The sequence below is a fragment of the Urocitellus parryii genome, chromosome 3 (assembly GCF_045843805.1).
Source record: "Urocitellus parryii isolate mUroPar1 chromosome 3, mUroPar1.hap1, whole genome shotgun sequence".
Lineage (NCBI taxonomy): Eukaryota > Metazoa > Chordata > Mammalia > Rodentia > Sciuridae > Urocitellus > Urocitellus parryii.
Window position 1 is genome coordinate 149718228 of NC_135533.1, and position 25504 is coordinate 149743731.

A 25504-nucleotide genomic window follows, 5' to 3' on the forward strand; every position below is an offset into this window, starting at 1 on the left:
GAGATCTTACATCCTATTTGGCAGATTTATCCCCAGGGCCTTTTTCATATTATTATAAAAGAAATGGTTTTCTTGAATTCTATATCAGTTGCATCAATGTTGGAGTATAGTGACAATATTGATTTATTTGTGTTGAACTTTTATCCTGCTACATTGCTAAATTTATTAGTTCTAGAATTCTTCTGGTGAAAATTTCTGGGCCTTCTAAATATAGAATCATGTCACCAGGTAATGTGGACAATTTGAATTTTTCTTATTGTATCCTATTAATTTCCTACTTTTGCCTGATTGTGCTGACATTACTTCAGAAAAATGCATTGAATAAAATTGGCAAAAGTAGACATTCTTTTCTTGTTCTTGATATTTGAGGAAGACCATTCATTTTTATCTCTGTTCAGTGTGATGTGCTTTAGATTTCTCATGTATGGCTTTTATAATATTGAAACTAAGTTCCTTCTATTCCAGGTTTTTCCTTTGTTTTTGAAATGAATTGTTTCTCCTTTTTATTCATTAGCTTTCTACATCTATTTTATGAATCTTGTTCTTAATTCCAACTGTGGGTGTGCTAGTCAGCTTCCCCCCCACCCACTCTGCTGCCCATGGAGCAACCTTTCCATGCTTCCTGGGCTTATAGTCTGGGCAGCTACTCACAGCAGCCCATTTTTACACCAGCTCCTTCAAATTCTCAATCCCCTTCAGCTGGACCTGGGAGGCACCAGACTCAAGGAGGAAAGGACCAGAGCTTTCCTGCCCATCTCTGACTTGAGTTCCCCTGGGGAGAATGCTCTCCATGCCTTTTGCTCTAGCTCAGCCAGGCAAAGCCTAGGTGCTGTGGCAGGTGCCTTTGAGGTCCATGTGTGCCTACCTGCTCAGATCTCCCAGCTCCTGGCTCCTGCAGTGGCAGCATCAGCTTGGCTGTGTCAAGGTGGCTCCTGCCTTGCTCTCTTGGGACAGCAGGAATCACAGATCTCCCTTCATGTACAGTGTGCAGTGCAAAGAAGCCTCTTCTTCAGCCAAGAAAACGTTGCCTCTATGATCTCAGGATTTTCACACGGAATCTGTCTGTTTTGTTTCTGTGCATTTTCCCTCTTTCTGTGATCTAGCTGTGCCACTATTCCTGCTGCTGCTGCTGCTGCTGCTGCCACAATCAGCTTGGATCCAGTGTACTTTCTTTTTTGTCTTTGTTTAATGTAGCGAAGTTTCTGATTCTCTAAGACTCCCTGAGTGTCCACTATTGAGTTTTAGTGAAACCCGTCTTTTGCCCACCTGAGAGGAAGGAGTATTCACGCTGTTTGCATTACAGGTTTTGGAGCTGCAAGAAATAAAGGTTCTCTCAATCTTAAATTTGCTTCTGTCTTGTAATGTATTGTTTCTTTTGCTTGAGTTTTTGACTTTATATGCCTGACTTTATATGATTTTTTTCCATTCACGATTAAGTTTTGGTGACTTCCTTTAGTTCCCCTCTCACTGAGAAGCAGTCTTCTTGCCTTCTAAGTCTGGCACTGAAGAACTGTTGTGGGTGCATCCTTCCTCCAATTTGCCAACTTCTCTTCTCCTGACAGCAAATTTGCACAATTTCTCAACATGCCAAGGAATGTTTGGGGCCAAAATATATTTTATCTTGATGAATACCTCATGTTAACTTGAAAACAAATTTTATTCTCTCACTGTTGTATGAAGTATTTGTACAAATGCCAAATAGATCTATGTGATTGATAATGGTTTTGGTAAATTCCTAGGGTTGCCATGTCTAAGTACCAGCTTTCTTGGGTTGAAGTAATGCAAGTGTACTATCTTAGAGCTCTATTCCCTAGGAATCCCACATTGACCTGTTAGCAGAAACATGTTACTTCTGAAAACTTTAAGGAAGGATTTTTCCTGCCCATTCTTAACTGTTACTGGTTTGGTGGCCATCCTTGATATGCTTGGTTTTCAACTGCAGCACTTTAAGCTCTGCTTGCATCATCACATGGCATTAGTCTCTCATGAATGTGCCCCATATTCATGAGAACAGATGCCCTATTTGGAGAATGGGTCCACCCTGTTCAAAGAGGATATTTTTAATTGCTAAGATCACAATGACTCTCATTTCAAACCCAGTAAAATTTGGAGGCACTCTTTAAGTTCTAACTTAACCATGTTTAGAACTTAAACATATATTTGCGTGGAAGTAATTTGACCCATAACAGAAATTATTGATTCAAAAGTATACTTTTATTTACTTCCTGATGGATCTGTCAAGTGTTATAAAGGAATACTGAAACCTTCTAGTGTAACAGTGGAATATTTAATTTCTCATTGTAGTTCCTTCCATTTTTTGTCTATTTTGTTTTGTTTGCTGGTTTGCTCCTTCTCTTGCCATTCAGAAACAATCATGTTCCAGCAGTAATTGAGCCTGTGTGTGTTAAACAACCATCTCCATACACTCTAGACCCATGTCCACAGTTAGGAAGCCCCTGGAGTGTTTCTTCAGCAAACCAATATACTGACAGTTACTCTATATTTCCCTAGATTGCTATAAAGTCATAATAGAGGTGGTATCCCTTGATTTGGGAGGAGACCAAATACATCATATTGCTGAGGTAATGTGACCCTTCTTTGTCTAAGTGTTGTTTTATTCCTTTTAATTCAAATTCCTGCATGAAAATAAGACAGTTTTCATTATAGGTGACTCATAGGTGGTGGAATTACAACTGCTCATCTATTCCCTGTGAGAATGATTCAAGATGACATTCACATATGAGAGCAACCATTGTCAAATGATTGTAGTATTTTCTTCAGTGGCACTTTTCCTTGATAGAAAAAGAATTTTGTGCATGTCATCAAATTGTACCTGAGAAATCCCTCATGCAAAGCTCATGTCTTTTCACAGATGCCCTCTGCCTTACTTTGTGATCTTTGCCCCAACTGCTGTTTCCCATCTAGTTAACTAATGTCACCATAGCCAACAGTAGACTTGTGAAAATGATCTCATGCTGACACTGTCTTCCTTTCTGAAACTACAGGAAGCCTCTGCAACAAATGGGCAAAGTAAGTATTCTCAACTCCTAACATGCTGAGGAAAACCCCTGTATTTAGATAGGTCAGACATTCCTTCCTGTTTCTATGTAAAAAGTTATCCTGGATTTAGATTTTGTTTGGAAATGAGGATTGGGATATGGTGACATAGAGATAGTCCAGTGAAGGATTGTGGCCATCTACCATGATCCTGAAACAGCTGTCTTTTGGGTGGTGTGCATTTATGTGAATGAGCATGGGGCGGTATCTCTGAGCATGTCCATGTGTAATAATTGTGTATGTGTTTGTGAGGCTATGGGAGCTTCTTCAGAAATTCTCTTCTAACATGCCCAGAACAAGCATTCATTTTCTAAAAATAAAAACCCACACTAATGCATGATTTGTTTGATATAATTTCTTCCCACTTCATGACACCCAAATGTAAAGTTGTGGTTACTAGGCCTTCTCTGTAGATAGAGATGTTGCTGAGCCAAAAGTACATGTTCTTCACTCTGTAAGTGAAAGAAGCTTTAAGAATTCAGGAAATTATCCTGATGGTGATGCTTTGGGATAGGGAACTGTATACATCACTTAGCGATATAACACATTGCAGGTGATTACAATATATTAGTAATAACTAATCTCCTACAGAGATGTGAAATATTTTGCATACTTTTAAAGTGGCCTCAGTGGTCATCTCTAGAGACAAACATACCTCTAAAGGTACAAAATAAGAAACACACATATCACACCTGGTTCCAATCTACTGGAAACCCAAAGGCTGTGCTTCTCATTCATTCTTGTTTTATTTTTGCTGTATATTTTCACTGATGTCCATATCAAGAAATGCCCTGAACTATTCATAAGCAATAAATCAGTATACTAATCGTTATTCTGCATCCTCCTAGTTCCCCCAAATGGCATGGTGGAGTTCATGCCTGAAGAAAGCATGAGTCGAGAGACCCCATCAAAAGGCATGGTAAGGTTGCTTATCTTCCTCTGAAATCCAAGTGTTGCTCTTTAGTTTCTCTTTCTCTTGTAATATGATATGGTTTCCTTGAGATGACATACACAATTTCCTGGGTGTGCAGATTCTCACCAGGGTGTCTGTTGCCAAATGAGACCTCACTGAAGGCAACATTAACAAGAAACAGTATCAACTACACACTGTATGATAACAAGCTTTGTGCCTGGCTGTGGTTTTCCCTCCTGGCCATCAAATTCCTTAATTATCACCTAATATAGACCTGTGACACAAATCCCCTAGAAAAGCTTGTGTCATTTGGTGAGAGTGCATTTGCTATGTGTTCCCTTGCTTTGCCCACATTCTCATTGGATTTTCTAATGTCACCAAGTAAACAAAAGACTTGAGCACACAGGACAGAGCATGGCTTGATCTTCATAGTGACTCCTTTTCGTATTCACAGGAGGATTCAAGAGGATCCATAGTTGGTATGTATCCTGGCCTCACTCTCTTCCTGTTGCAAAATGTAGATGATGCCAAGAATAGGAGAGTCTTCCTACCTTTTGAGTGCAGAGTCTCAGTGATTCCACTACCTCCTTGAGAATGAGAAGTGAGGGGGTTGCGGTACAAATTAATTAAAAAATATATCTATGGCATTCTGCATATTTCCTTGAAGCACCTGAGTGAGTTGAGCAAAGTGTTTAGGTCAATGAGAGTTTTATAAATGTGTCTCTGTGTGCATTCATGCAACATGATTCTGAGTGTGCCTTTGTGTTTGTTTTTGCATATTTGTTGTTTCTCTAGATATATACATGCCAAGATGCCAATGTCCACATGTTTAAACAAAAAAAGCCATCTCCATTAGATCATGATTTTGTATATGTGTAAATAGATCAAACTGTAAACTTTCCATGTGTACAGTTCATTCCACACCAATACCTCAATTAACATGCAAAACATATCCCATCAAAACCCAGAAAATTTTCACGACACTCTATAAGGAAAAAGCGCAGGTTCATTCCTGTCACTGCATCAGTAGCAACTTTAATAGCAAACCTCACCTGTCAGTAGGCCCTGTATTTAGTCAGTGCATGTGATTGTTCACAACACTTCACTCATGAAAAATTTTCATGTTCATATACATTTTCTGTGAGAGGTGTCAGAATTCATCTTCCAATCCCCATTCTAGGCACAAGTTTCTGGACAGGGCCAATTCTTAACAGTGACCCTCAGGTCCACCAATACACTATGCTCACTTATGGTGAGGGGGTATCTGAGACAGAGGAGATACACAGGCCAGAGGTTACTGTAGCTAAGGAAGGGCTTACTTTGCATGTTCCAACTGACACTGAAAGCTACCTTATTGGGTCTTTTTGTAGACATTTCTTTGTAGAAATATGTTTTAACTGGATGGATTTTCATGGGACCTGATCAGCACAACTGCAGCTCATCTAGTTACAGAGCAAAAGGTGGGCTCTAGTGAAGGTCCAGCTCAGCACAGCAGTGGTGTCCGATCCCTAGTTTAGATCTGTGCTGCCCCCTGTGTGGCCTGCAGGATATCACATTGACAGTATATATGATAGGTCTTCATACTGTCAGTCTCAAATGCTGTCTAGGTCCTTCTATTCATACATACATGGATACTGACACTGACTGGTCACCGTGAGGGTAGAACCACTGTGGTCATCATTCCTTCTCATCCCTGAACTCCTCCCTGGGCAGAGTGTCTTCATCTTAGTCCATGTCATCACTTGATAAATGCAACTCTATGCTAAGATCTCACTTGTCAGGCATGTGGGGCTCTGCAATGAACCAGGTATCCACCTGGGATCTGACCAGGACCAGCCAGAATCAGTAGGTATGTTAAGAAGATAGCATTGTGTCCAAGCTTTTCACACACATATCTCATGAGCTCTAGGTGGGACGTGCTTGACCTTGTGCAGAGCCATCTGGATCTTAATGTTGACTTTGTTTATGTAGATTCCTCAGGCCCTCAGAGAGTTCCTGGCACTTTTCCCTTTTGCATGACTCCACAGTCTACTTATAAATGGGGAGTATGAGGAGTGAGAACATGCTGGCAAACTGCTGTCCAAGGAAACCCAGGGGAAGGAAATTATTGCCTGCTTCATCTTTGAACTCCAGGTCTTGGCCATCCAAAGTAACAGTATTTTAAATTTTATTTTAATTTTAAAACAAAACTTTCAAAGTGGCCAGTAGACCCATGTGCATAAAGCAGAGAACATTTCCTTTTGTCTTGTGAGCAGCTGGTCTGATGCTGGCACAGTATATATTCTGGTGTTTATATTCCTGAAACTGTTGGCATTACATTTTGCATGTCAGCTTGGTCTGTTTCAAGGAGACAGTGATAATGTTCCAATGGAAGAAAGTAGTTAAAATTTGACTCCTTACAGCTCCACTCTCTCATTAGAAGGTTTGCAATTGTTTGCAGCATCCTGTTGGAGGCCTCTGACTCCCCAGAACTCAGAGAGTGTCTGAGAACCCAGAACAGAGATGAGGATGATCCTATTAAGATTAGTATCACTATGTTTTTCTTTCTAATAAGGAAACCCAGAAACTGAATAAATTATACAGGTGGGTGTGTTTAGCTTACAGTTCTGGAGATACAAAAGCATGGCACTGGCAAACACTTGGCTTTAGTCAATACCCTCTTACCTGCATTGCATGATTGGTGGTGTCAGCAGGGATGCAGGTGCAGGAGGGAGACATCACATGGGGAGACAGGAAGCCAGCAAGGATCAGATGATTCATTTGCTCTTCTTATATAACAGGATCTAACAAGGGTTTGAGAAATCTATATTCTTACTTCTGACTCTCATACCGTCAAATGTCCTCAACACCTCCAAGCAGACCCTTCCTCACACAGATTTCACAAATCTCATTGTGGCCATACTGAGAACCAAGCCTCAATCACACAATCCAGTGTGGGATAAAACACATCCAACCCTAGCAACCATCATAAGCTTAATTGTGTAGAAGAAAGCATGAGTCAATCTTAAGTAACTCTGTTGATGGTGTCTGTGTCTCTAAAGGTTGCATATGGAACAGGGAATATGATTCTAGCAGTGATGAGGAAGAGCCTGCAGGTAGGAACAGACCTTGGGGTATGGCAAAATGGGAAAGGTTTCCTGGTAGGGTTTGAGTTCACCTACTCATGTGGGAAATGAGAAATGGGAATAAAATAGAAATAAACAGAAATATGTGTTATCTTCATAAAAATAAGAGTTAGTAGACCTTCTGACATCCTGTTCATAAGAAGACAACTTTTGCTTTGCCAGTTACACACAATCTTCCATGTTAAGTCCCATTCTGTCCTAAATTCACCTGTAATAAACATCAAGTAGCTTGGCTTTCGTTATTGATTATTTTTTTGCATCATGCATGAAAGAAATAAGATCTGCACTTTAGGTTTGACCGACAATGGAAAGAATCTAGTGGGACATGCTTTCTTAGAAGCACTTTGAAAACCTGTAATTGAAGCTCTCACTAGTGATAAGCAGTGAGTATGAAGTCACAATTCCACTCTGAATGTTCTCTTTTTAGAGCAGCACTTTCTCTTCTGTGTTTTGTCTATTTCTGGTTGAAAATAAACTCCCAAATGTGGGAGACTTAAAAGAAAATTGTTTCAGTTCTCCTTGAACAGGCCACTGTGTTCTCCTGTAAAAGAATGGAGAGAAGTTCCTCCTTGAACATGTTTCTCACCTCCAGTCTTCATCTAATTCCCAAGCCCTGGGACTAGGAGGAAAATCTGAATTTGCTTGTATTTAAGAGGCCTAAGTCCAGAAAATCAGGGAGACTGTGGCTGCCTCTTGGAGGAACAGGATGACACAGAATCCCTACCAAGTACAGTGGCAGAATGTGAACTGGAAAAGAGCTCTTGGGATGCTAGATCTATTTCTCATTGCAGAGGTGAGGTGATGGAGGCCAGGAGACAGGAATGCAGACAAGAGGAAGAATGGAGAGCTTTGACTGTGGGTTCTAGAACACCAGGAAAAGGAGCAACTCAAGTTCTCACCTTGACTTTAACTCTGCCTTTCCTTTTTCTAAGGCCACATCATCACCATCAAGGCCATGGTCCACAGAGAAAATATAGAAAGTGACTCAGAGGATGAGGAGGAGGGAAAAAGGACCCAAAATCTGCAAGTAATTGATTTTCTATTGGTTTCTCTTAATTATTCTTTCTTACGTAAAGGCTGTAGATTTTTCCATGTTTCATCTTTCCCACATTTTATGACTTTTCTAAAGGTGCTTTCCTCATCCAGATCTTTGAGGTCCTTGAACCTTCAATATCTGTTAAATCTCTCTGCACTACCATTCTTAGTCTTTCCCTGTTTTTTTTTTTTTTTTTTTTCACCACAGGCAACACCACTGAATCATGCTGAGCAATACTGCATACCCATACACTGAGTTTGAGTTGTAGGGAGCATCAGAAATACTGAGTTGTTGCCTGATGCATGAGACACAAACAATATGGTTCTGTTTTACTGACCACTGAATAGCTGGGTTCTCCTGCCTTTGCTGGCTCTGAGCATGCATGAATTTACCCTTCTTTTCCTAGGTTAAGATTACCCAATTCGAATGTAGGTCCCCTAACATGAATTGTTTTCAGGGGCCCTCTTCTGATTTAATATGTGGGCTCAATGCAGCAAAAGTGACAAAGCATTTTAGGAAAAGGAAATGTGAGTCTGGAAAGAATGGGAAGGAGAGAAGAGGTCAAATCAGTCCACATATTCTCCATTGTTTTCTTAAGTTTCTTTGTTTCACTTTATGCAATCCATCAGAACCAATTAGTGCACTGAAGGTTCCATAGTTGCATGTGACCATGGCCATGCAAGGAAGGTACAATTAGATTAAAATCAGTGCAGGAAGCTCTCTGAGGAATGGCGCTACAGAGGGTAGGGCTGGAGGAGCCAGGGTCCTTGCTCCACCCTGTGTCATCACAGGTGCTGCTCCTCAGGGTCCCAGATGTGTGCTACTCAGCCATTACACCCAAATGTCCTAGAGAACCCTTCCCATTGCCTCATGTTCACTCTCTAGGGAAGCAGACTCAGAAGGTTCTGAAGGTGAATGTCCATGGGAATTTGCTCCTGAGGACATTCATAGACACTCTTCCCACAGACAACACTCTCAGCTGAGGGCAGCATACCAGCCTCAGTGCTCCCTGCCCAGACCCCAGGAGAGATCAGGGCCCAAGTTCATCTTGTATATCCTGAGGACAGTTGTGGTCCTGGCCACTCTCTGTGGCCAGCAACTCATCCCAAGTGACCTTTTTACCTTGTTCTGTTTTATAGACCCCATAAGACACTGGGAGAGCAGAGATTTTGGCCCTGGGATACATGAGAGATGATACCTACAGTGCACAGAACCTGAAATTAACCTGTAAGACTTGACGCAGGAGCTTTTTTTTCGGTTCGAAAGACATAACTGTCTATATTGTATAGAATTTGCAGATTTATATGTTCTTTGTTTAATAATTTTAGTATTAGTACTTCATGTTAAATTTTTATATTAAATTATATTTACTTGGTAACAGTTGCTTTTTAAATTCAATCTGTAAAATAAAACACACTAGGGAAGAGAGGTGGGAGGGAGGGAAAGGGAGGGAGAAGGGTAATTTCATGGAAGATGGAAGGGGAGACCCTCATCATTATACAGAATACATGTATGATGATGTGAGGAGGAAAAAAAACAAGTGTGTCACATTAGATTGGGTAGAGAGAAGTGATGGAAGGGGAGGGGAGGGGGAGGGGGGAAAGGAAGGTCAGCAGAATAAAATAGACATTAGTATTACTGTATGTATATACATGACTGCATGACCAATGTGATTCTGCAACCCGTACACTCAGAAAAATGAGAAATCATACCCCATCTCATTCAAAAATATGATATGTCAAGATCATTGTACTGTCATGTTTAACTAATTAAAACAAATTTTAAAAACACACACACTAAACGGGGAATATGTTCCTGAGGCAGATCTTGATCAATTACAAAGCTTTTACCTGGTGACTTCCATCACCATCACTGCTCTCCTCCATACCCCTCAGTTTGCTTTTTTGGTTGTTTTTTAGATTGGTATTATAACATTCACTAAATTATTGATGTGGGTGAATAGATGCAATAAAGAATCAAATAATTAAATTACAAGCTAAGTTAAATCCCAACTAAATTTCATAAGTGTTTAATTAATTTATCCATTCATTATCTAACTGAATCTCAAGTCAAAACACCCAATATAAGAAAGGGCTGGGAAACAATTAAAAACCACAATCAAGAACAATCTTTTTTGTAATATCACATACATATAAAACAAGTTGGAAAACTACATTACAAACTTGTAACAATGGCTTTAAATACATTAACTGACATGTTTCTCATTGGAAATAGGTTGGTTGCTGTATATATAGTGTATGAAAACTACTAATATAATAAAGTGTAGACAAAATATAAATGTCTGCTCTATGGTAACATATGAGCATCACTCTAATCTAACCATGCTAAAAGTTACATAATACTGTAAAAATGTCTTAAAACTATATACTTTAATAAGAAATAAATTCAATAAATAATGATAACACAGGGACTTGTGTTGTGGCTAAGTAGTAGAGTACATACCTCACACACGTGAGGCCATGGGTTCCATCCTAAGCACCACATATAATAAAATATATAAAGGCATTGAGTCCATCTACAACTAAAAATATTTTTTTTAAAAAGAATGATGGGGTGGGGTTGTAGCTCAATGATAGAGCACTCCTAGCATATGTGAGGCACTGGGTTCGATTCTCAGTGCCACATATAAATAAATAAAGGTCCATTGATAACTAAAAAAGTATATATAAGAAAAAAGAATGATAATACTGAGAATCAAGGCATTCAGATTTCAAAATTCATGCTTCTTTTCAGGTGATCCAATATTTTGTCAACTAAGTTTTCAAAATTTGTTCAAAGCCAACATTACTCATATATGTTACACATCTATTATTTCATAAATTTACTTTCCTCATAAAAGACCTTTGATAAACACCCAAAATATTCAGGTTAAATATATTCGAAATGAAGCTGAAAGAAATACTGGTATCGTTTTTCACTGTCACTTCAAGTGTTTAAGTATTACAAGTTATTCAACCAACACAACAAAGTTAAAATTATAATGGCACAGCCTGTATTGTAAATAAATCAAAACAACAGAATGTGTAACACAAAGAGCAGTGGCACATTAAATGAAAACTAGCTGAATACAAACAATTGACTACTGCAGAGCATAATATTAAAACAGTTCAAGTGAGACAAAGTGATGGAGAGGTCACCATGAAGGTGCCAACTGATGATTCTGCTGACCACTGTTGTCCAGAATGGAAATTAAAAAATCATATTTGTAAAAACTTTGATAGGTATACAATTATCTCCAGTATTAAAAAAATAAAGATTTCCAATGCATCTGCCTTCTCTGAATAGAATAAAGCTCTAAGTTTATCGGTCAACTGGTGTTTCGATCACACAAAATTTTTACCTCCGAATTTTTGGGGTTGACATTGATGACTGTAACAACCAAAATTAGTCCATGATGACATGTTTTTAAAAACTTTTTTAAAACTTACTACTCAGATATTACAACAGTTATCAATTATTTTACAGTATCAAATTTGCCAAATTTGCATTGCGGTCATGTGGCACACATCATATAATTCAAAGCCTCAACTCATTTGTCCCTGTGATATCTTCTTTCACACACACACACACACACACACACACACACAAACACATTTCTTCATCAGCAGTCTTGTATAGTAAAAGTGTATAGCTTTTGTTCATTTTTTTATGTAATACACTTCTATCTACAATTTCATTACATGCATACAGCAAAAAAGAAATTATGGGTTTTACATCCTTCATGATAATTTTATATACAGGGAGGTTTAAAACAGTACTTCAACAGTTTGCCTAGTAATGTGACACAGAATGATTGTATCTTGTTCTCAAAATTTTAATAAGGAGGTATAAAATACAGGTTCAATAATTTTAAATAAAATATCCATCTTTTAAAAAATAGTGTTGCAGCATTGTTCTTTGCATTACTTTTAAAACTTTTTAAGTTTTTCTCTCATGGCACAATCTTCTAATACTTCATATATGAGAGGCAATTTTTAAAAAAATTGCAACTTCTGCTCTTGGAAGGGCTCTGTAGTGACTGAATGGCATATGAATTTTTTATTGATTTTATATATTTACATATATGACAGTGGAATGTATTCCAATTCTTATTATGCATATAGAGCACAATTTTTCATACCTTTGTATATTAAGTATGTTCACACCAATTCATGCCTTAACACAATTACTTTCTAATTTTTTTTGCATTACAATTCTTATCCCACATATATACCACAATTTTTTCATATCTCAGGTTGCATGTAAAGTATGTTGACCCCCAATTCAAATCTTCATACATGTACTTTGAATAATGATGCCCATCACATTCCACCATCCTTTGTAATCCCCTGCTCCTTCCTTTACCTCCCACTCCTCTTTCCTATCTAGAATTCATCTAATCCTCTCATGCTCCCCCTCCCTACCCTACTATGAGTCAGCCTCCTTATATCAGAGAAAACATTTGGCATTTATTTATTTATTTGTGGATTGGCTAATTTCACTTAGCATTATCTTCTCCAACGGCATTCATTTACCTGAAAATGCCATGATTTTATTCTCTCTCATTGCTGAATAAAATTCTATTGTGTATATGTGCCACATTTTTAATCCATTCATCCACTGAAAGGCATCTAGGTTGGCTAGACTGTTTAGCTATTGTGAATTGTGCTGCTATAAACATTGATATGGCTGTGTCCCTGTTGTATGCTGTTTTTAATTCCTTTGGGTATAGTCCAAGGAGAACGGATACCTGAGTCAAATGGTGGTTCCATTCCCAGATTTCCAAAGAATCTCCATACTGCTTTCCATATTGGCTGCACCAATTCACAGTCCAACCAGGAATGTATGAGTGTAGATATTTCTCCACATCCTCACCAACATTGTTGTTGTTTGTCTTCATAATAGCTGCCATTCTGACTGGAGTGAGATAATAACTTAGAGTAGTTTTTTTTTTTTTTGAGAGAGAGAGAGAGAGAAAATTTTAATATTTATTTTTTTTAGTTTTCAGTGGACATAACATCTTTGTTTGTATGTGGTGCTGAGGATGGAACCCAGGCCGCACGCATGCCAGACGAGCGAGCTACCACTTGAGCCACAGCCCCAGCCCAAACTTAGAGTAGTTTTGATTTGCATTTCTCTAATTCCTATAGATGCTAAGCATTTTTCAAATATATTTGTTGATTGATTTTATATCCTCCTCTGAGAAGTGTTTTTTCAACTCCTTGGCCCATGTGTTGATTGGGTCATTTGAGTTTGTTTTGTTTTGTTTTGTTTTGGTGCTTAGCTTTTTGAGTTCTTTATATATCCTAGAGATTAGTGCTCCACCTGATGTGTGAGGGGTAAAAATTTGCTCCCAGGACGTAGGTTCTCTGCTCACCTCACAAATTGTTTCTTTTGCTGACAAGAAACTTTTTAGTTTGATTCTACCCTATATATTGATTCTTGCTTTTAATTTTTGTGCTATAGAAATCTTATTATGGAAGTTGGGGCCTAATCCCACCTGATGAAGATTAGGGCCTACTTTTTTTTCTATTAGGCACAGAGTTTCAGGTTTCATTCCTAGGTTCTTGATCCATTTTGAGTTTAGTCTTGTGCAGGTAAAAGATAAGGGTTTAATTTCATATTGTTGCATATGGGTTTCCAGATTTCCTAGTACCATTTTTTGAAGATGCTCTCTTTTCTCCAGTGCATGTTTTTGGCACCTTTTTAAATATAAGATAATTGTAATTTTGGGAGTTAGTCCCTGTGTCCTCTATTCTCTATCACTGGTCTACAAGACTGATTTGGTGTGAATAGCATGCTGTTTTTGATACTATTGCTCTGTAGTATAGTTTAAGGTCTGGTATAGTGATGCCACCTGCTTCACTTATCCTGCTAAGGATTGCTTTACCTATTCTGAGTCTCTTATTTTTCCCTATGAATTTCATGATTGCTTTTTCTATTTCTATGAGGAATGTCATTGGAATTTTGATGAGAAATGCATTAAACCTGTATAGTGCTTTTGGTAGTATAGTCATTTTGATAATATCAATTCTGCCTAACCAAGAACAAGGCAGATCTTTCCATTTTCTAAGGTCTTCTTTGATTTCTCTCTTTAGGCTTCTGTAGTTTTTATTATACAGATCTTTCACCTCTTTTGTTAAGTTGATTCCCAATTATCTTATTATTTTTAGGTTATTGTGAATGGGGTAGTTTTCCTCATTTCCTTCTCAGAGGATTCTCACTGATATACAGAAATGCCTTTGATTTGTGGGTTTTGATTTTATATACTGCTACTTTGATGAATTCAATTACTAGTTCTAGAAATGTTCTGGTGGAGTTTTTGGGGTCTTCTAGGTATAGAATCATATTGTCATCAAATAGTGCTAATTTAAGTTCTTCTTTTCCTATGTGTATCCCTTTAATTTCTTTCATCTGTCCAATTGCTCTGGCCAATGTTTCAAGAACTATGTTGAATAGAAGTGGTGAGAGAGAGGGCATTCCTGTCTTATTCCAGATTTTAGAGGAAATGTGTTCAATTTTTGTCTGTTTAGAAGGATGTTGGTCTGAGGATTAGCATAGATAGCCTTTAAAACGCTGAGATATGTTCCTGTTATCCCTAGTTTTTCTAGTGTTTTGAACTTAACTGGATATTGTATTTTGTCAAATGCTTTTTCTGTGTCTATTGTGGTGGCCATATGATTTTTACCTTTAAGCCTATTGATGTGGTGAGTTATATTTTTTGATTTCCATATGTTGAACCAAACTTGCATCCCTGGGATGGATCCCACTTGATCATGGTGCACAAACTTTTTGATATGTTTTTGTATTAGATTTGCCAGAATTTTACTGAGAAATTTGCATCTATGTTCATTAGACATATTGGCCTAAAGTTTTCTTTTTTGATTTGTCTTTGCCTTGTTTGGAGATCAGGGTGATATTGGCGTCACAGAATGAGTTTGGAATGACTGCCTATTCTACTATATCCTGAAATAAATTGAAGAGTGTTGGCATTAGTTCTTCTTTAAAGGACTTGTAGAACTCGCTTGTGTAAACATCCGGTCCTGGGCTTTTCATGGTTGGTAAGCCTCTGATGGCGTCTTCTATTTCCTCACTTGATATTGGTCTGTTTAAATTGTTTATATCTTCCTGACTCAATCTGGGCAGATTATATGACTTAAGAAATCTGTCAATTCCTTCAATGCCTTCGATGTTATTGGAGTTTAAGATTTTAAAATAATTTCTAATTATCCTCTGTATTTCTGTAGTGTCAGTTGTGATATTACCTTTTTCATCACGTATGCTGGTAATTTGAGCTCTCTCTTCTCTTCATTAGTGTGGCTAAGGGCCTATCAATTTTATTTAGTTTTTCAAAGAACCAACTTTTTGTTTTGTCAATTTTTTCAATTGTTCCTTTTGTTTTGATTTCATTGATTCCAGCTCTAATTTTAATTATTTCTTGTGTTCTTCTGCTTTTGCTACTGATTTGTTCTTCTTTTCCTAGGGCTTTGAGATGTAGTGTGAGGTCATTTATTTTTTGACATTTTTTTTTAAGAAATGAACTTCATGCAATGAATTTTCCTTTTAGTATTGCTTTAATAGTGTCCCAGAGATTTTGATATGTTGTGTCTATGTTCTCATTTACTTCTAAGAATTTTTTAATCTCCTCCTTGATGTCTTCTGGAACCCATTGTTCATTAAGTAGCATATTGTTCAGGCTCCAAGTGATGGAGAAAATTTTGTTTTTTAATTTGTTGTTGATTTCCAATTTCATTCAATTATGATCCAATAAAATGCATGGTAGTATCTCTAACTTTTTGTATTTGCTAAGAGTTGCTTTGTGGCACATTATATGGTCTATTTTAGAGAAGGATCCATGTGCTGCTGAGAAGAAAGTGTATGCACTTGGTGCAGGTTGAAATATTCTATATATGTCAGTTAAATCTAAGTTGTTGATTGTGTGATTGTGTTCTATAGTTTCTTTATTCAACTTATGTTTGGAAGATCTATCCAGTGATGAGAGAGGTCTGTTAAAGTCAACCAAGATTATTGTGTTGTAGTCAATTTGACTCTTGAACTTGAAAAGAGTTTGTTTGATGATCATAGCTGCATCAATGTTTGGGGCATATATATTTATGATTGTTATGGTTTATTGGTGTAGGGTTCCTTGAGCAGTATGTAATGTCCATCTTTATCCCTTTGGATTAAATTTGACTTGAAGTCTACTTTATTTGATATTAGTATGAAAACCCCTGTTTGCTTACACAGTCCATGTGAGTGGTATGATTTTTCCAAACCTTTTACCTTCAGTTTGTGTATGTCTTTTCATATCAGATGAGTTACCCAGAGGCAGAATATTGTTGGGTCTTTTATTTTGTCCAATCTACAAGCCCATGTCTTTTTTTTATTGGTGAGTATAAGCCATTAACATTTAGGGTTACTATTGAGACATGGTTTGTATTTCCAGCCATATTTGTTTATTTTTGTTATTTAAGTTGACTTGGTTTTCCTCTTTGATTAGTTTTTTCCTTTACTGCATACCTCCCTCTGTTGATTTTCATTGCTGTTTTTCATTTCCTGTTCATGAAATATTTTGCCAAGGATGTTTGGTAGCACCAGTTGTCTAGTTATAAATACTTTTAACTTTTGATTATCATGGAAAGTTTTTATTTCATTTTCAAATCTAAAGCTTAATTTTGCTGGATACAAGATTCTTGATTGGCACCAATTATCTTACAGAGCTTGATATATGTTGTTCCAGGATCTTCTGGCTTTCAGGGTCTGGGTTGAAAAATCTGCCATTATCCCAATTGTTTTCCCCCTATATGTAATCTTATTCCTTTTTCTCGTGGCTTTTAAAATTCTCTCCTTATTTTGCATGTTGGGCATATTCATTATACTGTGCCTTGATGTGGATCTGTTGTGATTTTGTACATTTGGCATCCTGTAGGCTTATTGAATTTGGATTTCCAATTTATTCTTCATGTTTGGAAAGATTTTGGTATTATTTCATTGAATAGATTGTATATTCCTGTGATTTGGTCCTCTTTGCCTTCTTCTATCCCAATAACTCTTAGATTTTAGCTCTTAAATAACTCTGAAATTTAAAAATCGTTTTTTGGACTTTTCTTCTTTGCATTACTTTTAAAACATCTTCTTAAGTTTTTCTCTCATGGCATAATCTTCGTATACTTCAGATATGAGAGGAAATGTATTTTTAAAAATGCCTTCTTCCCTTGGAGGGCACTATAGTGACTGAACAGTACATGAAATTTAATACTTTTCAAATCACTTCACCAATGACTTGCCTGACCGAGTTCATGAATGTTGCATCAGCACACAGTTCATTCAGAGAGAGTATAACTTTTCTATGAGAAGAAAAGTTTCCTAAAGTCTTTCACTGTGACTCCCTCTGTCACTGTGTAGTCAAGGTCCATATGTCTCCCATGGAAGCCTTCTTACCAGTCTCTTGGGGTAGACATTGAAAGATGATCAGTGCTTGGAATGATTTGGTCCCTAATACTTTATTATTATTCAGTACAGGTTCTAGAACCACTTTCATCCACACAGGGGTGGAGTTGGTGGACAAAAAGCTGAGCTGGAAGACAATGTTTTATTTGTATTTTGTTTGCCTAGATGGTAAGACAAATGAACAAACAAGTCCCTCATCTTGCTGCACTGACCACAGGCAAGCAAAGGCAATGATCACTTAAGTGATCAGCAGGCAGGATGGTCAAGTCATTATTGGGCAAAGAGTTCAGAGATAGAAGTTCATAGGTTAGTTGCCTATGAACTCCACCTTTGGTCACAACCCTTTGGAAAGGATGGAGACACATATTGTGCCTTCATACTTTAGTAGACACTGCATCTCACACAACATTCAGTTCAATGGGGCACTCAAGGACTGAAGTGGCTGTTGCCAATGTGTCAGGTATTTGTAGGGTGTGTAGATCAACCCAGCCTCTGGCCCTGGAGGGACAATCACAGCAGTAGTGTGAGGAGTTCCTTTTGGCATGACAGAGGTCTGTATTTGTCTGATCAAAGGCATTATGGTAGGGTCAGCTGGAGACGAGTACTCAGGGTCACTGGTGAGAGAAAATGTGCAGCTCCAGGTATGATCCTAGGAGAAGCTGGGCTGTTGCCCCAAGAGAAAACGCAAGGGCTGGTGATTTAACGTTGGCACCTCTGCAGGTGTCATTCAGAATCAGAAGCTCATAACTGCTGTCTTTAGTTTTACTTTGCTCTATTCTGAGCATCTTCTACATTGATTAGTACATCTGAATCTTCATGTATATGCCCCTGATTCAGTTTGTTCTATTTCCTCCTCCTTCGATTTATCTCTTACTGAGCCTTTGCCTCAGGCCATTGTTTTACATCCATTTTCTGTCTCAAGCTCTTTAGCTGTAAATCCTCTGGGGCCAAAGTTCCTACCAAGAAAATTAAAATCTAGATATTTAATTTTTTTGAATTTTTTTACACAAATAGAGCACATCTTTTCATTTCTCTGGTTGTACATGATGCAGAGTCACTCCATTTGTTAAATCATACCATACAAAGGGTAGTAATGCCTTTCTCATTCCACCATCTCACCCCCACACACCCTCCCCTCAACCTGCTCTCCTCTGCTCAATCCAAAATTTCTACTTCTTTCCTTGAGTCTCCCCCAGAGTATTATGGACCTGATCCACTTATCAGAGAATATATTTGGAACTTATTTTGTTCCATGATAGTCTCCAACTCTGTCCATTTACCTGCCAGTGCTATAATTGCATTCTTCTTTAAGGCTCAGTAATATTCCACTCTGCATATGTACCAGTTTGTTTATACATTCAACTGTTGAAGGGCATCTAGGTTGTTTCCATGAATTACCTACTGTGAATTCAGCTGCTATGATCACTGATGTCACTGCATTACTATGATGTGCTGATTTTAAGTCTTTTGCATATACACCTAGGAGTGGGAAAGCTGTGTCAAATGGTGGTTTCCTCAAATTTTTCTAAGGAATCTCCAATCTGCTTTCCAAAGTGGTCACACCATTTTTTTAGTGGCAAAAATCTGAATATTTTTTACAGACACATTCAGTTTCTGTCATAACTGAACAATAGTTCCCACATAATCAGGCAATTTTGCACTCTTTTTCTTTTTTGTACTGCCATTTAATGTGTGTACATGTCTTTAGGTACTCTGCTAATTTCTTCCTCTGTCAACTGCTAGAAGCGGCTGAAGATCCTGCAGAATTTGGACAGGCTGCTCAAGAGCTTCTTGTCCTTCACCAACTGCATCAGGTTATCTGGGATTACCACTTCCCCTGACCATATTCCAGACTCCACAGATCACTTCACCCAATGCCATGACACCAGCACCAGACAGGAGGAATGGGCAGGGGCAACCCCTGGGCACTATCTGCTGAGGACTCAGTGTGTCTCTCTGCACTGGCCCCTGCTCTGGGTCCAGAGCTGAGCCCCATGGAGGCTTGTCTATGAACTACAGTGAAAGTTGGGGAATGTGTATATATTACACTATAAGGAGATATAGTGACAATATGCCACAGTGGTTCTGGTGGCCCAGCTGTATGGACAATCATATGCCCTCGATGTATGCTAATAGAGGAATTGGTGATAGGAGACAAAATATGCTGTTTAGGGAAAGCCCCACAGAACAATCCTAATGTAGACCATGGGAGTTTTGGAACAGTCATGTCACCTGATGTAGAGAATTACACACCTTTTGAATTACAGCTCATGGTGCAAAGCCTGGTAGGTACAAAACAACACCAGTCATCACTTGAACATGAGGCCATAACTGTGTGACTTGCCAGTCACACAGCATGCACAGCATGTATGACAGCATGTATGACTCCGACAATGAAGAAGACGACTCTGGGTAGGTTACAACACTTTTAGCAGAGCCAGTGGGCGCAGGTGCCTGGGGCCGTCAGGTTACACCTGCTGCTCTGCAGATCCGAGGAAGGGGGGTATGAAATCAGAAAGAAAAAGGAAACGTGTGCAAGTGTCCGACTCGTTTGGACAATAAATATCCCAGTGGCCTAAGAGGGAGAGTCCCGGGACCTCTGGGCTCTGAGCGTGCTGGGTGTGTAACCATCTTTGATGGCTCTGCTATTTAAAGATGCTCTTTCCTGGAAGGCCAGGTCTTTCCCGCCTTGGCCACAGACTTGGGTTATGTTGGGTAGCACCTCCTGGGAACTGTCCCCCAGAGATGTTGGCCAACAATGGAAGCCACAGGACTCTCTCTCTCAGGCCCAAGCCTGAGCCTGGAGATCAAGTTCCTCTGGCACGTGCCACACGGCTGGTGAGCAGTCGACCCTCCCCCTCTGCACTCCCAGGACTTGCAGGTGGGGACTTGGGTCACAGGACACTGCCCAGAGTGGGTGGGTGAAGGAGCATTTATTTCCTCTTGGATTCTGCATGTGCACCAGCATCCTAGAAGGGAAGGAGAGGCTTAAGCTTGGCTCATGTCAGTCTCTCCACTTCGCCCAAGGCCAGTGCTTCAATTTTTGCAGCTATTTGTGAGGACTCTATTCTGTCCAGCTGCCCCGTGAGCCGCCCCCCCATGGCCAGGCAGGAAGTGGCTGCTGGACTTGCTACAAACCCGCCCTCACAGCCCCACTGGCTCCGAGGATTGAGCAGGCCCAGGACGGAGCCTCTGGGCAGCAGGGCCAGAGGTCACTGCTCCTTTCAGACACTGTTCCAGCTGGACAGGGCCACAATGTCCCTGTACTCCAGCCATGCCCCTGCCTGTTCCCTGTTCCTTCCTTCCCAGTCCCTCCATGGCTCGGTGCTAACCCTGATAGTCCCCATTTATTCACATGGCTCCAATTTCTTGCCTCACTTGAAGACTAAAGGGGTTTGGACAAGTCACATTACCTTTCCACTTGGGTTCACTGTTTCTAAAGGACCCCCCAAGATGCACTGGGGCTGCTGTGAGGATTCAATATTGAATTTTGATTCAACATTCAATATTCCAAGTCCCTAAGCTCATCCCAGGCCTCCAAGAGCCACTTACTACATGAAATTGGTTTGAAATTACCTGCCACAGGACCCCGCCCTGCCCCCAAGCCCACGGCAAAGTGTTCCCACCATAGAAAGGGATCCATCCACTTACTTCTCCAGGTTCTTAGACTGAAGCAAGACATGACCAGAAGAGACTGGCATGAGGATAGGCAATGGGCATTATTCGGGAGAGAGAAAACAGGTAGTAAGGGGAGCAGCAGGGAGGGAAGACCCAGTCATGCACAGAACGTTCTGGAGACAGTGGCTGCCTCCCAGAGGATCAGGATGTCAGAGGCCTCCCTTCTTGTCACGTAGTGGAATTGGAGGGCTGTAGATCAGAGACCCCTTCCTTCCCTCACTGCAGAGCCGGGCCACCCAGGCCCTAGACATGAGGACACAAGAGGGCCCCGAGGTCAGACCCCATGGATCCGGAGGCCCCACGTCCTCACCTCCACTCTGTTCCCACTTTCTTTCCCGTGGCCACCCACCCCTCATCACCACAACGGCTCCTAGACACTCAGAAGGCTACTTTGCCAATGACGAGGCCTGAGAGAGCGACAACCTGCCATTTATCCCCCCTTCTCATCTCCTTTTTGTCTTTTCTTTCTGAGCACCTGCTTTGAGCTCTTGCCACTTCCTTTTCTGATCTTCATCCTGAAAGACCTAGTAGGCCCATCCAGGGAGCTGAGATCCCTGGTCCTTTCACTGTCTATATAACCTCTCTCTCTGGCCCTCCTCTTTTTAAAATAAGGCTCTGGTTTCTGTCCCCAGACTGCACCATTGAACTGTGGGTGCCGAGGCAGGGAGCTGGGCTAATGGCCAAAAAGCTGGGCCCCGGCCCTGATGCTGGGGGCCACAGATATATTCTGTTTTTCTCTGAGTACCCCACGCAGTTCTACACTGGGTGGCTTTGGACATACACGGTCATTTTCTGCCGTCCAGCTATTAAGAAATTAATTTTGAGTCCACAGAGAGGAGCCAGGATTTCAACGGATATGAAAAGGAGGGAGAACGAGTGTGGAGGGGCAGGCGGGGGGTGCTGCCCAGGGGGACGCGTGTGCTCCATTGCTGGCCTAACTGTCTTTTTGGCACATCAGGAAAACCAGCAAAAGCAAGGAGAGGACTGGCATGGCTACCAGCGTGTGTGAGCACCCAAGTGGAGATAAGAGGAGCAGTGAAAACCCATTCAGGCAACTGAAGGGAGCCTGGAGAGTATTTGCCAGGAAATGGAAACCCACTTGTGGGAACTTCTACCATCACCTTCGACGGCTCCTTAATCTGGAGGACAGAGCTTATGGGTGCCTGCAGGGCTACCACATGCATGACTTCAGGGGGTGAAGAGTGCTCCCAGATTTACTCAGTGACTCGCTCTGCAGGACCCAACTGTAATAAGCCACCAAACTACTTTCATACAAGAGGAGAGTTAGTGCTAGAATCCTCCATCTCTCTGTGTGTGTGATGAAAAATGTAGGTTGGTCTTGACCACCTTCTCTTCTGGCCTCCTGGGAGAAGGGTGGGGTGGACAAGGGCAGCACAGGCTCCTTCTCCTGCAGGCACAGCTTGGCAGGTCCTGGCATCTGGTAGAAAACATGAGAGGGTCCAAGACCCGTTGGGATCTGCCCAAGCCCTGGGAGCCCTTAGAGAGAACTAGGGTGGCCTCAGGGCACTGTACCTTAACTTGAGCTTCTATGGGACTTAGCCTTCCATACGCTTTTCATATGTAAAACTCAAAAGAGCGTGCACGTGCGTGCACGCGTGTGCCTACACGCACACGCGCACACGCGCACACGCGCACACACACACACACACACACACACACAGGAAATTCGATGCTAACTGGGTCTATGTTAAGGTCAGGATTACAAGTTGCTTGTCCCTTTTATTTTCCATAGTGATAAAAGAAATAGTTGAATTATTACAACTTAAACAGAACACAGGACTACATTACGCCCTAAAATTTATTTTTTAAATTTGCTACAGCATAATGGTCTTCTTTTGGTTGAAAGGCATATGCAAGGTTTGGTAGTGATAGAGAGAAGAACGATCATTTCCAGATAAAAGAAAGCTCCAGGAAGCTGTCCATATTTAAAATGGGGGTCTCAGGAGGATGCTGCTGAGGGTAGGGCTGCAGGGCAGGGTCCTGGCTACCCTGGGTCCTCAGGCCTCCTGCTTCTCAGGGGGCCCAGCTGTGTTATCCTTTGCACCCCCCGCCCTTTCCCTCTGCCTCAGGTCACTGTCCAGGGGAGCAGGCCCCTCTAAGGCTGCCCAGGGGGATGCCCAGGGGAATTTACTCCTAGAAGATATTCACAGACTCTCTGCCCACAGACGACACACTCAGCAGAGGGCAGCACAAAGACCTCGCTGCTCTCTGACCTAGACCTTGGGGAGGTCAGGGTCTGAGGTCACCAGCAGGGTCTGAGGAGCCCTCTGGTCCTGCATACTCCCAAGCTAGCACCTCTCACTACTCCCTGCTGTCCTCCTCCACTCCCCACCCATGCCATCCCCCCGAAACCCTGCACCAGGCTCTGTGTTACAGATTCCCATTTGGACACCTGGGAGGACAGACCCTGGCCATGGGACCCAGAGGAGCTGCAGCTTGCTGAGTGATGGGAGGGAGGCTGGAATCAGACAGGACATCCAAGGACAGAAGCTGCCTCCCGCGGTCCTCTCCCATGTCTGAAGAGGGCGCTCAATTTGAAATGGAGACATTGTTCTGAAATGGGAAGCTGCTCCAGTCAGACAGGAGGTCAAAGGACAGGAACTGCCCTGGGGCCTGTCCTTGTGACAACTAGAGGCAGTTGGTTTTGGATTGTATGAGCTCGGATCAGATTCAGAGATGTGCTCCCTACTCGGTGCTGGAGGTTTGCATCTTAGACCTTCTGCCAGCCCCTCCCCCTCTTTTAGAACTTTACCTAAAGCTCATGGGGAAAAGCGGCCCAAACAAAGGGGACCTGGGGCCCACACTCCACGCCCCGAGAAGTCCCCAACCTCGTGGCCTGCCCCAGTGAGAAGTCCCCTCAGCTTCATATCCTGCCCCAGTGAGAAGTCCCCAACCTCGTGGCCTGCCCCAGTGAGAAGTCCCCAACCTCGTGGCCTGCCCCAGTGAGAAGTCCCCTCAGCCTCGTGGCCTGCCCCAGTGAGAAGTCCCCTCAGCCTCGTGGCCTGCCCCAGACTTCCTAGCAGATATCCCTGGACTCTGCCTGTCCCTGCTCAGCTCCTCCCCCAGGAGGGCACCGCCACGCTCCAGGTGCCAATTTTGTGCAATCACTGTGCTCGGAATGGACACTAGTGACTGATGTCACTCTTTAACCTGCTGAGTCAGGCATTACCTGATCCTCCTAGGAGGCGACTGCGGTGCTTGAGTAAGCAGGGGACGCTGGCCTGGGGTGGCCACCGCAATGCTCATGAGGAGCCACATCTCCTAATGCGCTCACTGAGCCTTACTAAAAACTTAGCATCAACTTAAAAGCCAGGAATACAGTTTTTTTTTTTTTTTCTCTCTCTCTGAAAAGCAAATTCAAGCCCAGGGAGCTTCCTCTGAATTCTACCAAATAATTCGCCGGCATCAGGCCGTCCCCTGGCCGCTCCTCCTGAGGTCGCTGCGGAGGCCAGGTGGCTGCACAGCTCTGCACCATCAGGAGAACCCCGACGCCGCCAGACAGGAAAGGGGATTACAGACCAAATGCTCCTGAAGGCGCTCCCAGGCTGCCAATGAGCAGCGGCCACATGAGAGACAGAAAGGGAAAGGACCTGGGATTTCAGGGCAGGGTCCCTGGGCTGGTGCTGTGGGTGGAGGGGGAGAGGGACAGTGCCATCGGGTCAGTGGGGTGGACATTTGGTGACAGAGGGTCGCTGAGAGTGGATGCTCCTCGGGGAGGGTGTGGGGTGTGGGGTGTGGCCACAGGCTGTGGCCATGGAGGGGCCCCTCAGGAGGACAGGGTTGGAGATGCTGAGTCGTGCCGCAGACACGTCCCCTTCTCAGCAGGTCCTTTGTCCTCCTGCTCAGTCAGTGGCTCAGATCAGTGGTCAGCAGACCTGGGCGCAGGCTGGACTCTTCCACTAAGCCACTGAAGCCCCAGCCCAGCGGGCCACGGTGCCCCTGCTGGCTGCTCCCCCAGGACTGGGCTGCTGGACACCAGGCAGCACCACATGGGCAGGAGGAAGGGCCCCGTCCTGAGCCACCAGGGGCAGCTGATGTGTGAGGAGGGGACAGGGGCTTCCTTTTAGGAAAATGACATAGCGTGCTGCAGGGATGGAAACCCGGAGGCGAGTGCCTCCCTAGGCTCAGGGGCCTCCCCTGGGCTGGGTGCCTCCCCTGGACTGGGTGCCTCCACTGGGCTGGGCGCCTGCCCTGGGCTGGGCGCCTCCCCTGGGCTGGGCACCT

At 41.9% G+C, this 25504-nt stretch overlaps 1 pseudogene; it reads right to left on the reverse strand.

The window, feature by feature from the left end:
* Positions 1 to 695: 695 nt before the first annotated feature.
* On the reverse strand, positions 696 to 22443 carry LOC144253776 (KH domain-containing RNA-binding protein QKI-like; annotated as a pseudogene).
* Positions 22444 to 25504: the final 3061 nt, after the last annotated feature.